This window comes from Triturus cristatus, chromosome 4_1, assembly GCF_964204655.1.
Source record: "Triturus cristatus chromosome 4_1, aTriCri1.1, whole genome shotgun sequence".
Classification (NCBI taxonomy): Eukaryota; Metazoa; Chordata; class Amphibia; order Caudata; family Salamandridae; genus Triturus; species Triturus cristatus.
In genome coordinates this window covers 998,994,985-999,010,757 of record NC_140585.1, presented here as the reverse complement: position 1 = coordinate 999,010,757, position 15,773 = coordinate 998,994,985, and positions in this window count along the sequence as shown.

Genomic DNA, 15,773 nt, shown 5'->3' with positions numbered 1-15,773 from the left:
ACATTTTGACAAACGGGACATACTCCACACATCACCCCCATCAAGCATTACTACATTCCTCATGACTTTAATGATACGCCTCGGACCAAAATATTTTGTTTTACCTTTGGGAGACCAAACTGCTTTCTTTACAAACACAAAGTCACCAATTTTCCAAGTAGGTTGACATTCCCCATTTCTCATATCAAACCTACGCTTGTAATTCTCTTGATATTTATTAAGTCTCCAATTCTTCACAACACAACCTCTATCTTTCACACTCAACCAAAGAGGATTTAACTTTGAACCAGCTGTTCTCCCTTTAAGTCTTTCAAACGGGGAACAACCAGTCACACTATTAGGAGTATTCCTATGCGCCCACAATTTCTCTCTAAGGATGGGCTTGAATGGAGCTCTTCTCTCCCAGGCACTCTGAGCAGAAGCTCTTATTAGTCTATTCATACTCTCAACTAACCCATTTGCCTGTGGAGCATAGAGAGCAGTTCTGTGATGTGTGATGGAAAGTTCTTTCAAAAAATCTGTCATTTCTTGAGAGGTAAACTGTGCCCCATTATCCGAAACAAGAACATCAGGTATACCTTCACAAGTGAAGGCATCTCTAAGAAATTCAATAATGTTCTTAGTTACAACTGAACCCATGCAAGAAGCAGACACCCACTTGGATGTGTAATCAACTAGTACCACAACAAACCTTTCCGAGGGAGGCAAAGTGTCAAAAGGGCCTACAATGTCAACAGCAAGCTTTGACCAAGGACGTTCAGGTATCGCAACAGGAGAAAGAGGAGCAGTCCTAACTTTCCTTGACTTGTCATTTCCTGCACACATGACACAATCCTTGACCACTTATTCCACTTGACGATCTACTTCAGGCCACCAATAAGACTCTCTAACTCTCGCTTAAGTGAACAAGAGGAACCTGTACTTCCCTGGAAGAAATGGAAACCACTTTTTGACCCATATTTGTTGGCGATTGGGGGTGAAAAGTTTTCTGCAATTGGAAACAAGCCATTCTACTTCACAACCTGGGTACAGAAGGAAGGAACATTTATGACAGCCTGGATCCTATACCAATAGGCAGAGGTGCAGGGGAACCTAATGACGTGTATGAAATGACTCTATTGCAATTGCAGAGTCATTTTGGTCCTCGCATAAATGTGGTTATGGAGAGACACAAATTTTTCATGCGTGTACAAGCCAAAGGAGAGAGAGTTGGGAACTATGTTGCAGCATTAAAGTCTTTGGCCCCTTGTACACTCTAACCCCATGTCATCACATTCCATGTCAGAACTAGCGCTTAAAGGGAAAGCTACAACACCATGTCTCTGGCCTGTCATTGCAGCCTGTGTGTGCAGTTTTGAACTGCCATTTCAGCTTAGTCAAATAAACTGTTTACCAGGCTTAAATCTTCCTTTCAAACACATATAAGTCACCCCTACAATAGGCCCTAAATAGCCAAGAGAGTACATTGCAGTGTACTTAAAAAGCAGGATATTTGCTTTTAACTTTTACACGTCTTGGTAATGAAAAAATCATAACATCTTTTTCACTATAGGAAGGCCTACATCTCCCGTAGGATAACAGTGGAGTAACTTATTACCTTTAATAAACGATAATTTTAAATTGGGAGCAGGTACAAATGTCGACTTTGGTGTTTAAAGAATTGTAATTTAAAGCCTTCTTTAATGGTAAAGTCAGATTTTAAGTCATAATTCTGAAAATGCAACTGTTAGAAAGTTGCCATTTTCTTCTCCCATCCATTTGGTGTATGCTGCCAGTATCCTGAGTCACATGACTATTTGTAGCTGGCAGTTGACCTTTGTGTATTTCTACCAGACAGTGAGACAAAGGGATGATAGGCACTGGCAGGATGGACCATCTCCAGTGATTCATTTGAGCCAGTGGTTTTCTGTTGCTCGGCACCGGCACACAATTGTAAACACTGGCACTTATGACAGTCTTCTCAAATGGTGATGGAATGCACTCAATTTTTTCTTTTTCTTTGCTTATCAATCATTTACTTTTGTCAACTGCTCATTGGCAAAGTTTTAGTTTGCTGACTCGACATGTGCTCTGCCCTAGTAGCACAACTAAGAATTAACATACCCTACCAGATTCGAGCAGCTACAGCTGATCAAGTGTCAAATTTCAATAATTCAACATCCAGAAACCGATTTCTTTTTTTTGCATCATTTCATTCATTTTAATCCAAATTTAATCAGGGGTTTAAAATATAAACGAAGCCCATCAATCACCAGCCATCATCATAAATGTAAAAATACACCATTTGATTTGTTCAACATATACTTATACCCTAAAATATGAAATGTAAAATATTTCAGACCCCTGAGGAAAGGCTTGAGACCCCCAAATGCATTGGGTATACATATGTATGATTTCCAAGGATTCAATGTGAATTCTAATGGGCTATAGAATAAGGCCTGGATTGGCAGTTCTGCAACATTTAAGTGTGGAAGTACATTGTTTTCGCAAAAGTATTGAAATAATCTTGGATTAAATTTGGATGAAATGATGCAAAAGGAAATGTGGTTTCTGGATGTTGAATTATTGAAATTTTACACTTGATCAGCTGTAGGGACTTATGACAGGTTGCCACATGGTAACACTATCTAATTTAGAAATGAGGACAACAACAGTTGTTTATTCAATGTACATAAAAAATTACAAAAGCCTGCTGCCCAGCCCTTTCTTATAGATTGAAATAGTCTGAATTGTTACAATTGTAAGAGTGTTATGGTTAGTAGTCATGTTGGTACTGTCATTGGACCCTTGGCAGGGGCAAAGGGTGATGCAAGCTGCAGTGGCCTCGTGACGAAGGCCCTGCCACTTATCTCTTTACAAATTAAGCACTGGCCCATGTCTGACTTAAAGAGTGAGAGAAGCTGTCACCTATGTACACTTGCACATCACAAAGTCTCTGCCTGAGCACGTTCACAAAGGGTTTGACAGTAGTCTATTATGACCCCAGACATAGGGTGCCAGGGCAGGAATGCAGGATATTCCAAACACCTCTGTGGGTGGAAACCTCCAGAACCTTCTCCAAATTCAAAGTGACCATCAGGTATAAATAATGAAATCTCCTACCAGACTCTTCAATACACATCTGGACCTATGGAAGAATCAGAAGAAGAGCTGATGTGTTGCTTTTCTGCAATAAGGACGGCCACTCTGCTACCCTGCTGTGCTATCCGCTGCCCTACTGCCTAAATGAGAAGGACTGGACAAGCATCTGGTTCACTTGCAAAATATCGCCTACGAAATTATCTCTGTACTAAAACATCGTGACCAAATTATCAATGTAAAATATTGCCATCCTGCACCTACAATGTAAATATTTATTTTAAAAAGTATTGTTGTGATTGATATCATTGCATGAAATATTGTTTTTTAAATATATATAAATGTAAATGTTAAATTTAAAATAGCAAAACTAATTTAATAAAAATAAAATAGATTTAATATATATTTCCACAAAAATAACCTTTTTTAAAAGTTAAAGAAACATATATATTAATATGTATATATTCACGTATATCTAATTAAAAAACTATTAAACTAATAATTTTAATATATATTAAAATTTAAGACTGTTTTAAATATTGTAATACTATAACAAATATGTATATACATACATGTATATATATATATAAACACACATTCACACATATATATGTATGTGTATATATATACATATATATATATATATCTATATTTATTCACTTAAAAAAACATAGGTTTCAGACATGTTATAGTTAGTTGGAAATTTCACTCGTACAAAACCATAGAAATTCCCCTGTTATAGTTAGTTCAGCTAACTATAACTCGCGCCCCCGCAATGCACTGCTGATGACGTCACATATTACATCATTCATGACATGGTCAGTGACATCACTGATGACATCACTGATGACATCTCAAATGACATCACTGATGACATCATCCACATGAAAATCTGATGCACCTCCTCACACTCTGATATAACCTTTGATGCATCCACTCTAAAATATAGAGTATCATTTTCAAAACCATCGACACACCAATATCAGTTACTACATACGCACTCACTGATTCCTAGGTCTAGACACACATCCACTCATTCACCCATACAGTCCCTCATACATGCAGTCACTCATAAATACAACACTTTCATATGTTTTTTTAAGTGAATTTCTAAGGTTTTTTAAATGCTAATTTCTAACTATAACATGCCTGAAACCTATGTTTTTTTCAGTGAATTTCTAAGGTTTTTTAAATGCTAATTTCTAATTATAGCATGCCTGAAACCTATGTTTTTTTCAGTGAATTTCAAAGGTTTTTTAAATGCTAATTTCTAACTATAACGTGCCTGAAACCTATGGTTTTTTCAGTGAATTTCAATGTTTTTTTTTAATGCTAACTTCTAATTATAATGTTCATTTAACCTATAGTTTTTTCCAACACCCAACAAGGACACAAGACCCACTTCCACAACCCTCAGGACCTCCCCCCGTACCACCCCTCTCCGTACTACCACCAAGGCAGTGCAGAACAGGACAGTGAACCCTACAAAAACGGCATGGTCCCTCAGCCATATAATAGCTCAATGTTGGGAAATGTGGCAATCGTTTTTTCAGTAAATTTGAATGCTTTTTTTAAATACTAATTTATTTCTAACTTTAATGTTCCTGAGACCTATGTTTGAATTTCAAAGGTTATTTAAATACTAATTTTTAATTATAATGTTCATAAAACCTATGTTTTTCTCAGTAATTTTGAAAAAAGTGATATTTTGTAATTTTAATATTCTAAAAATAGTTTTTTTTATTTTTTATTTGTTATTTAAACTAAATAATGTCTTATTGTTTTTTAAATATTAAACAACTACATACAGTATGAAAGAGAGCCCAGCCCAGAGCCACATATGTAGACCAACACATGTCATAGACCTACTGATCAAGCAGCTCCGACACCCAAGGACGACACAACACCCACCACCATGTGGTGATGTGCTGGACACATCTCAGTATGCAGAACACACACCTCTCCATGTGCACAAATACTACTGGTGCTTGTAGTGTTGTGGACAGTGGACCCAACCATGTTACGTCAAACACTAGGGAAGATCTCAGTCATGTAGCTGTATCGTCCCCCCCATGTAAGCATAAGCCGAACTGGAGTGGGCTGGTCCGATGTACGCCACTTCAGCATAGAAGTGTGAATAAATAGTCCAGGGCTCCTGCTGTGGTTCACTTGTGAACTGTGAAGACCAACGACTGTGCCAGAGCAGCGGGCCTCACCCTCCCAAGATGCTGCCACCATAACCGTGGGTCTCTTCGACATAGGCCCCCTGCAAACCAGTGCAGCCCTCTCAGACCACACATCATCGCAGGGTGCGCATACGCTGAGTGCCAAAGGTACCACTAACTCAGTGCACCACAAGTCATCGACATGTGACCTTACTGAGGCAGAATTCAATAGACAAAAGACATTGGTTCGATTGTGGCCCCCCAGACCACACATCATTGCAGGGTACGTACACGCTAAGCGCCAAAGGTACTACTAACTGAGTGCACCATAAGTCATCGCAAGGAAGAGTCATAGTCAGCATTGAGGCATACTATCACTCGAAAATCACCCAAAAATACTTATAATATAAAAAGAACAGAAGAATTGAAGTACATTAATGATTACAATCCAGTAATTTTGAAGATGTGGAATGCAAATATGGACATACAATATGTTGCAGATAACTCAATTGCTGTTCCTCGCATACTATCCAAATAGAAGTCCATACCTGGAAAGCATATGTCTATATGAAATACTGCAACATTACAGTTCACTGATCTTGCTGAAAGCTACCTCGCCCTGGTTCCTGCTTGTTGCATTCTGCTGCATTAATCTGACTTCGTCAGAAGCTCGCCGGACACGCTACGCGGGTCCCGCATCGCCGTGTCATCACCTGTGCCTGGAGTGAGGCTATCACGCTGTGGGCTGTGTTAAGTGCAGCAGGGCTGCGAGCAACAGAACAGGGACTCCATCTCCCAGGAGTCCCTGTGTGAACGATCTGCACCTGGACGCTCTCCCTGCTTGCCACGCCCCCTGACCGCCGAGATAAAGGCTGTTGCTTGCTGGTCAGATTTGGGTCACTGATCTTGCTGAAAGCTACCTCGCCCTGGTTCCTGCTTGTTGCATTCTGCTATATTCATCTGACTTCGTCAGAAGCTCGCCGGACACGCTACGCGGGCCCCGCATCGCCGTGTCATCACCTGTGCCTGGAGTGAGGCTATCACGCTGTGGGCTGTGTTAAGTGCAGCAGGGCTGTGAGCAACAGAACAGGGACTCCATCTCCCAGGAGTCCCTGTGTGAACGATCTGCACCTGGACGCTCTCCCTGCTTACCACACCCCCTGACCGCCGAGATAAAGGCTGTTGCTTGCTGGTCAGATTTGGGTCACTGATCTTGCTGAAAGCTACCTCACCCTGGTTCCTGCTTGTTGCATTCTGCTGCATTCATCTGACTTCGTCAGAAGCTCACCGGACAAGCTACGCGGGTCCCGCATCGCCGTGTCATCACCTGTGCCTGGAGTGAGGCTATCACGCTGTGGGCTGTGTTAAGTGCAGCAGGGCTGCGAGCAACAGAACAGGGACTCCATCTTCCAGGAGTCCCTGTGTGAACGATCTGCACCTGGACGCTCTCCCTGCTTGCCACGCCCCCTAACCGCCTCCACACCCTCATAAGTGACCTCGTTCACCGCTGCGCGGGAGCGCACGGGAGCGTCCCGGGAGAAGCCCGGGACAAGGGCGGGACAGTGGCCGCTGGCGGGTGTCGTCGAACCGTATGGCATCAAAATTGTGTCATACGCCGACGACACTCAACTAGTGGTCTCATTGGCCGCTAGCAACAACAGGCAATGCCCGGCAGATCTGCTAAAATGCTTAGAGGATGTCAAGGGATGGATGACCTCCTCCTCCCTAAAACTGAATGGGGACAAGACGGAGCTAATGCTCCTAGGCCCAACCCCCCCAGTACCTTTCACCTCTCTATGGCCCTGTACTCTGGGTCCCCCCCCCACTCCCAAGGAAAGTGTGAAGAGCCTAGGAGTGTGGCTGGATAACAAACTCTCGTTTACCACCCAGGCCACGAAGTTGTCCGCCACATGCTTTGGCCTACTAAGAATTCTCAGAAAGATCCTTCCACTTCTACCGTTAGAAGCTAGAAAGGTGGCGGTACAAGGCCTCATTCAGTCTCGTCTGGACTCGAATAATGCCCTGTATGTTGGGGCTCCTGAAATGACCCTCCGGAAATTACAGATCGTGCAAAACTGTGCAGCTCGCACCCTGCTACAGATTCCACGATCCCAGTCAGCCAGACCTGCTCTGAAGAGTCTCCACTGGCTGCCAGTGAGGCAGAGAGTAGCTTTCAAGGCGTTATGCATGGCACATCACGCCTTTTGGAAAACAGGCCCACCCATTAACAACGACCTTGTAACCCCCTATCACCCAAACAGGAACCTTAGGTCGATGGAAGCCTTTCTTGCTGTTGTTCCCAGAGTGAAGAGGGTCAGGTCGGGTGGCAGGCTGTTCTCTCTAAACACTGCCAAACTCTGGAACGCCCTTCCCCTCTCACTCCGATCGAATCCAAATCTGCTTTCATTCCGGAAAAACTTGAAGACACTACTGTTCGCTAAATCCTTCGTGTCTTAATTCCTCCGTTCCTGGTCTCTCCGCCTCAGCACAACTTAGCGCTTGGACGCCCCTGGGCAGCAATCGCGCTCAATAAATTTATTTTCATTTCATTTTCATTTCATTTCACAGTCTGCGACAGTCCGCGACTGGTAGAGACTGGACTGGGCCGTGCACTCTGCTCGTATTTGGTGTGATGCCGCCCCATCCTTTTGTCGGGTTATTGTATTTTATCTTATTGGCCTTGCTCTGTGATCTGGGTTGGTCGCTTATTTTGACCTCTATGTAAGTGTTGTTTTTCAAGCCTTAAGTAGGATTACACTGTATTGGGGCATTCAATGTCTAAGCAAAGGGCGGCCTCGGTATCGAATAACATGGACAATTATTTAGTTCAGGTTGTTGCTAAAATAAATAGTGAGAGGAGGTCCTCATTAGGTTTGGGTTCATTCTCTAAGTCTGCTCCGCCTGAATCTATACGGGCCGAACGTCAAGAACTCGATAACAGTGGTATCATTGAAGCAGCATGCGATCAAGCAGACAACCAAATTTTTGCTCAGAACACCTCTACGAATTATGTTGTCGGAAGTGAAGAGGAGGCTGAGTTAGAAATATTAGAGGAAAAAGCCCTGTCCCCAGTACCTGTCCCTCGAACTACTAGAGGAGGCAGAAAGATCCAGCCTAAACGGGGTGGATTACGTTCGGGCAGGAAAAGGCCCGCCTCCCCACCTAGTAATATTGATGTAGCGGACGAAAGTGGATTGATTGATGATGCGCGTGTGTCCCTAACAAATGAACAGCTTAAAAAGTTTATGTGCATGATTGACTCAAAGATTAAGGGTATCGTTAAGCCTCTGGTAGCTAAAATAGATAAGCTAACGGACGAAGTGACCAGATTAGGGGGGCTACTGAACAAAACTTTGGTTGAGGTAAAAGAAACGCCAGCTGAAGTAGTACAGAGAGTCGAGACCGAAAGGAAAACTACGAGGCCTGATGGAGGTGTGGGTGGGAATCCATTGCCCAAGTGTCCTACTGCTCCCGAGATAAATGCAGGAGAAGACGAGTCTGGGGGTGAGGTTCCCCCAGTAAGTCCTACTGCCCTGAATTCATTGAAAGGCTCGGTGGAACTTATTGTTGAGGCCTCCCCCTTAGTTTTGGTTTTAGCTAATGTTCCACCACTGACGTCTGGCCAGGTGGAATCCACATCTTCCCTGCTGACCAAAGCACTGCACTGGTTAACTAATAACATGGTAATAACCCCCTGGGGTAAGCACCAGTTAGTGGATGAACTAGTCATGGCAAGAAGGGTGGATTGGATAGGAAGTGGTCCAAAAAGATTTAGGGGGGACTGTGTTGTGTTGAACTTTACTGACCCGGCAGTACTGACTAATATATTACCAAATTTACTCCCCCCTCAGCGTAGATCAACCAATATCATTCCACTCACACTTGACTTCTTCTATCAAAGGAGGGGAAGTGGCCTCAATCCGAGCATTTTGAGGACAAAATGGAATTTGGTACAAAACAAACGGGGAAGGGCTACCCAAATTCACGAGTGGGGATTCAACATAGAAAATAGGTTCTCAGCTCTATCTAATCTGAACGATTGCGACTGACTTGTTGGGGGCAAGAGTGTAGTACCTTGTGAACCAACTGGCCCAAATAGTTTAAGTACCCTCACCAAGAAGAGCAATGTACTTGGCAAGAAGACATTGCCAGGTAGTGTGTCGGCTGAGCCTCAATTGTATACTGTTGCATCTATTGTACGCTGTACTTCTGAGACTGACCCGAAAGGAGAGGGTGACATTCTTGCCGCTGGGTTTGGAGGCCGAACAATTGTTGCAGTTTCAGAAGTGGGTAAGGCTATTTATCTTGACCCTGTTCCGAACGCCTTGGCTGGTCCTGTGGCTGAGGTGGGAAAATTAATCTCTTGGAACCTTGCTGGGCTGCGTTCTAAACTTGACTCTGGTGATTGGTTCAGCTTTGTTAACTCCTTTGATGTTTGTGTATTTCAGGAGACTTGGGCATGTGAACCCGTATTTGTGTTGGGATATTTGAATTTTTCTGTGCCCGCTCTAAAAGGCCCAAAGGGGAGACCAATGGGGGGTCTCACTATTTGGGTTCGGCAGTCCCTAAATCTATAAATTAAAGCTATGGAAACTAGTCATAGTGATATCCAGTTAATTAAAATGTCTACTGGCACTATAGGAAAACTTGATATTTATAATATCTACGCCAGAGGCAAGAAGGGAGGCAGATCAGAGGTATTAATTGCCTTGGGTACCCTTCTTGACACGCATTCGCAAGACAATAATATTGTCATTGCAGGTGATTTCAATCGGACTTTTGAACCTCTAGTCGCTGGTGAAGACTCCCTTGGGGACGAAGAGGATTCTCATTGGGGCATCCCTAGGTTAGAGTTGGCTCCAGTTATATGCTGGACTGAGGATGTGGTCGGTCTGAACGCCTTGTGTTTTGAAAAGGGTTTAAGAGCCTTGAATGGTAGAACAAAATCCGATAAACAAGGGGCTATGACATTTGACAATGGGCTGCACAAAAGCAGAATAGACTATGTATTCTGTAGTATGACCTTATGGCCAAGGGTCTGCGACATGGAGGTTGTTTGGAGAAGTGAGAGTGACCACAACCCCTTATGCGTGGAGCATGAATGGTGGCTAGCTGCCAATGGTCTCATAGGCCCTAATACACTTGTTCCACCCTTGGTTGTTCCAGCAAATGATATGCGGAGGCTAAGGTGGGACAGGGTAGCAACCGATCAACAGGCCATTGATAAAATCAATTCTGAAACAGATAAAGCGATATTAGCTATGGAATCCGCTAATCCCTTTGCAGCTGGACTGGGTTGTGTGGTCAAAATTCATGACACTCTTTAGTATGATTAAGCCTGCCAAGCGTTACGGGGTGAGAGCCCGCAAAGGTGCAAAATGGTACATTGCTAACTGTAGAAATGCACGACTTGCTTTAGGTCGTGCCATCAAGAGGAGGGAGCCCGCGTCTATCCGGCTAGCCAGGAAGGATTATAAAGCTTGTATAGGGAAGGCTAAGAAAGCCTGGGACGAGCACCACTGGACTGAACTAAAACGTGCTAGTGATAGAAAAGATTCTAGATCGTTTTGGACCATTGTCAAGTGGGGAGGTGAGGGAGTGGTGGACCCCCCTAATAACAATGTTCCACAGGATGATTGGGTAAAATTCTTTAGCACCCAGTATGCTGAGACATGTCAGAATGTAAGAGTAGATAGTATTTGTCTACCGACTTCTCAAGATAATCTCTTTAGTTATAAAGAGATTATGATTGCACTAAGCTCAGTAAATAGTGGGCGCGCCCCAGGGCTAGATGGCGTACCTGCTGATATTTTTATAAGTGATAAGGAACGGTGGTGTAAATACATCTACCTACTTATTAATACTATTGCGAAAGGAGCAGAGGTTCCGAAATCTTGGAGGGGTGCTATAATCATCCCAGTGTATAAAAAGGGCGATCGATCATAGCCTGGTAACTATAGGCCGATAAGCCTCATTGATACCGTGCAAAAGATAGTAGGGCGGGTGATAGTAAACAGGCTTCTTGACTGGGTTGATGATAATAATGCTCTGTCACCCTTCCAAGCAGGTTTTCGTAGGGCTACAAGTACGGTGGACCAGGTATTCCGGTTTCAACTACTGCAATGGAGGACTGTGGTGTTGGGGGGGGGGGCAGCCTTTATGCGGCTTTCGTCGATTTACGGGCTGCCTTCGACCTGGTGCCACGGTCGAAGCTGTGGTTTGTTCTTAAGGATTTGGGGGTGCCAGAGGTGCTACTGTCACTGATTAAGCGGCTTCATGAGTTAACTTTTGCTAAAATCCAGTGGGGTGGTCAGGGGATGGTCACAGCGGACTTCCCTGTTGAACGAGGTGTTCAAAAAGGGTGCTCAATGGCACCAACCTTGTTTACTCTGTATATTAATGGTGTGGTCGCCCGTATGCTATCAGCGCAGGTGGACGCTCCCTCGCTTTCTGGTACAAAAATTCCCATTCTAATGTTTGCGGACGACACGCTCATTCTATCTAAGACCCCAAGTGGTCTGCAGCGTGCTCTGTCCATTTTTGATCGATTCTGTGGGGAACACGATCTTGAGGTCAACGTGACTAAAACAAAACTCATGATTTTTAATCCCCATCCTAGTTTTAAATCAAAGATTATCATGAGTGGTCGTCCTCTTGAGGTGGTGAACTCCTTTACGTATCTGGGTATTCTCATTGCTGACAATAGTAGGTGGTGCCAGCATATAGATATTGCTACCTTGAGGCATAAGCAATTATCAGGTGCTATTAGCTCGGAACACAGAAAATCTTTGACGAAACCCGTTAAGCCAGCCTTGCAGGTTTACGAAGCGAAGGCGCTTGGGTCAGCTCTTTACGGAGCGGAGCTGTGGGGGTTCGAGAAGTTGAATACCCTACAAGCTTCGGAAAACAAGTTCTTCCGGGCAATTACAGGCACCCCGAAAAGTACTCCGCTGTTGCCTTTAAGGTACGATCTAGGTAGGAAACAAGTTTCCGATCTAGCTAGACTACGCCCAATTCTATACTGGAGAAGGCTCTGGACGACTCCCGAGCTTTCCCATTATGCTGATGGTTTTGAAGACGTTATCAAAGCGGATTCATTCCATAAAATAGGGTGGCTCAAATCGCTGAAGGTAACATTGTTTGAATTAGGTTTGAGCTCGCTTTGGCTAGATCCAGCAGGAGCAACATTTCCTACCAAGAGTGTCTTGAAAAATGTCTATTGGGACTACGTTGCCATTAGGAGTATGAGTAGCTTTAGCACAGGGTCCATGACAGTGGGATTCCTTGAGGTGAAATTGTATCCTGCCCTGGAACCCTACTGGGATATTATAACCAAACCAGGTGATAGAAAACTTATCTTCCAGTTGAGAGCTGGTGCCCTCCCCCTAAGACATCTTATATGGAAATGGGGAGGTGGGGTGTGTGATATCTGCCCAGCCTGTGGTTCGGGGAAAGAAACTCTTGGCCATTTTTTATTTTCTTGTAAGGCCTATTGTGTGCCTAGACGTGTATGGTTATCTCCAATGTGTAGGAACCTGGGGACTAATTGTAGTACTGTTGCCCTGCAAATTATATGTTCGAGTACTCTGTCTTGGATTTCAATTGCCACTGCTAAGTACATCGGATGGGCCTGGTCGATCAGGCAGAGACTGCTAGTCAACTGACTATTCTCTGCCTTGATAATTTCTCTGCACGTTTAGAGTTATGGCTTTTAGATATTTGTGTTTTTTAACCAAGTACATTTTATTCTGGTATAAACTTTTATTTTACTTGCTAACCTTGTAATAGGTGAAATTATTGTAATTATTTTTTTTACTTGAGACAACTGTGAATTGTTTGCTTTATTCCGACTGTTTAGTTTAATTGTTTATTAATTGGTGTATGTTCTGCTTTTATGACTGCTAACTCGAATAAAGCATTATTTGACTTGACTTGAATTGATTACAGTTTTAGAAAAAATGCTACAGAAAAAATAAATGAAGGGAAATATGCTGTAATTGGATCTGATGGATGTTTCGTAAAGAATGTCAAAGGAAATTTGATTAATCACAGGAAATTACGTTGTGATACTCCAGATAAGAGAGAGTTTTTCTATTCAACTCTTCTGCAACTCTTCAAACCTTGGCGGACTGAAATGGAATTACTTGGAGATCTTGACTGCTATGAAGATTCTTTCAATGCATGTAAAGACATTGCAACCAGTATGGCCCACCCGGACCACGCATCATCGCAGGGTGCACACACGCTGAGTGCTTCCAGTGCCACGAAATCACCGCACCACAAGTCATCGCCACGTGGACTTATTGAGGCAGAATTCAGTAGGCAAAAGACATTTCTCCCAGTGCAGCCCACTCGGATGATGCATCATCACAGGGTGCACTGACGCTGAGTGCTTCAGGTGCCACTAACTCAGTGCACCACAAGTCAACGCCACGTGGCCTTACTGAAGCAGAATTCAAGAGACAAAAGACGTTGGTCTGAGTGCGGCCCCCCGGACCACGCATCATCACAGGGTACATACACGCTCAGCGCCAAAGGTACTTCTAACTCACTGCACCACAAGTCATCGCCTTCTTGAGGCAGGATTCAACGCAAGCCACAACACATGGTGCCACTAACCCTGTTCAACACAAGCCGGCGACATGTGGTGCCACTAACCCTGTTCAACACAAACTGCGACACGTGGTGCCACTAACCCTGTTCAACACAAGCCGCGACACGTGGTGCCACTAACCCTGTTCAACACAAGCTGCGACATGTGGTGCCACTAACCCTGTTCAACACACACCGATCCCACATGTGGAACTGTGTCCTGAGTCCTGAATGGCAGTGACACCAAGTCCGTGGCAGCGACCACAGCACCAGACTCCCTTTGATCAGTTAGGCATATTTCCATATGCAAGGCCGGCAACACTTGGTGCCACTAACCCTATGCAACACAAGGTGCGACACGTGGTGCCACTAACCCTGTTCAACACAAGCCAATCCCACATTTGGAACTGTGTCCTGAACCCTGAATGGCAGTGACCCCAACTTCGTGGCAGCGACCACAGCACCAGACTCCCTTCAGTTTTATTTGTTGTTGTTTTATTTAAATAAAATGTTTTATATGTAAATCTATACATGACTAAGATTCTTGTTTGTCCAACGGCACAGGGACACTTCCGGGCCCAAGAAGGTTGTTGGGGGTATGTTGGTAATGTGGGAAGAGGGTGCGTTACCTGCTGATGTGGGGAGAGGCAGCGTGAAAGGGGTATCTCTCACAGAAAGAACTCCGATATGTTTTCAGAAATGCCTCAGACAGATGCCAACTGACGGACTGAATCACAAAATGGCTTTTCAATGCTTATGGAGTGTGACTTATGAATAAGGGTGGGCGAAAAATTCCGTTCCGCTCGCGGAACTTGCAAAATTTTGGCATTTTCGCATTCCACGTGGAACGCGAAAATGTCGAAACTTCCGCGATCCGCGGCGGAATGGAAATATACAGGGCAGGATTCATTCTGGCACGATGCTCCTGTCACTAAACCTCAACAGGAAGCACTTACAGATATAAATAAAGCACGTGCGCGAGTTGAAGCTCAAATTCAGTAACGCACTAATCAGCACAAAGCACGGTCGAGGCTAGGCAGGTGCGCTTTCCCCCATATTTACCGTCAACAATTTTCTGTAATCCTTGATGGAGCTCTGTGCACCCATGAGTTTCTCTAGCGCAATCCCCGTGTAGTTCCTGACACCAGGATGTTCTGGCTCCTCATCTGCTGCTCTGATCGGTCTCTGGCCCTTTATAAACAAGAGGCATGTGATCTGCATGGAAGCCCCGCCCGTTTAGCTCCAACCCACACACCAGCGGTGTGCAACGTCTTCCCGCCCTTTCCCCCACTATGATGGACAGCTCACTCGAGGGACCCCAGCGCCCGTCGGCGCGGTGGCAATGTTACAGACACACATGGTCGCTGTAGACAACTCTTCTGGCCCTTTACGCAGCTGTAGTGTAGCAAAGCACTATACATTTACCCAAAGAGGTAGCACTTGCTGATTAGCCAGTAGCAAGTACTCCAGTTGAGTAGAGGTATTGCACAAAACGGTAGCATCTTCTTGGGTAAATATGCAGGGCAGGATTCATTCTGGCAGGATGCTCCTGTCACTAAACCTCAACAGGAAGCACTTACAGATATAAATAATGCAGGTGCCCGAGTTGAAGATGCTCAAATTCAGTAACTCATTAATTAGCCCAAAAACATTCGTGAGCACGGTCGAGGATAGGCAGATGTGCTGTCTCCCCATATCTACCATCAACAATTTGCTGTAATCCTTGATGGAGCTCTGTGCATCCATGAGTTTCTCGAGTGCAATCCCCGTGTAGTTCCTGACACCAGGAGGTTCTGTCTCCTCATCTGCTGCTCTGATCGGTCTCTGGCCCTTTATAAACAAGAGGCATGTGAACTGCATGGAAGCCCCGCTCGTTTGGACCCGGCCCACACACCAGCAGTGTGCAACTTCTTCCCGCCCTTTTCCCCACTATGATGG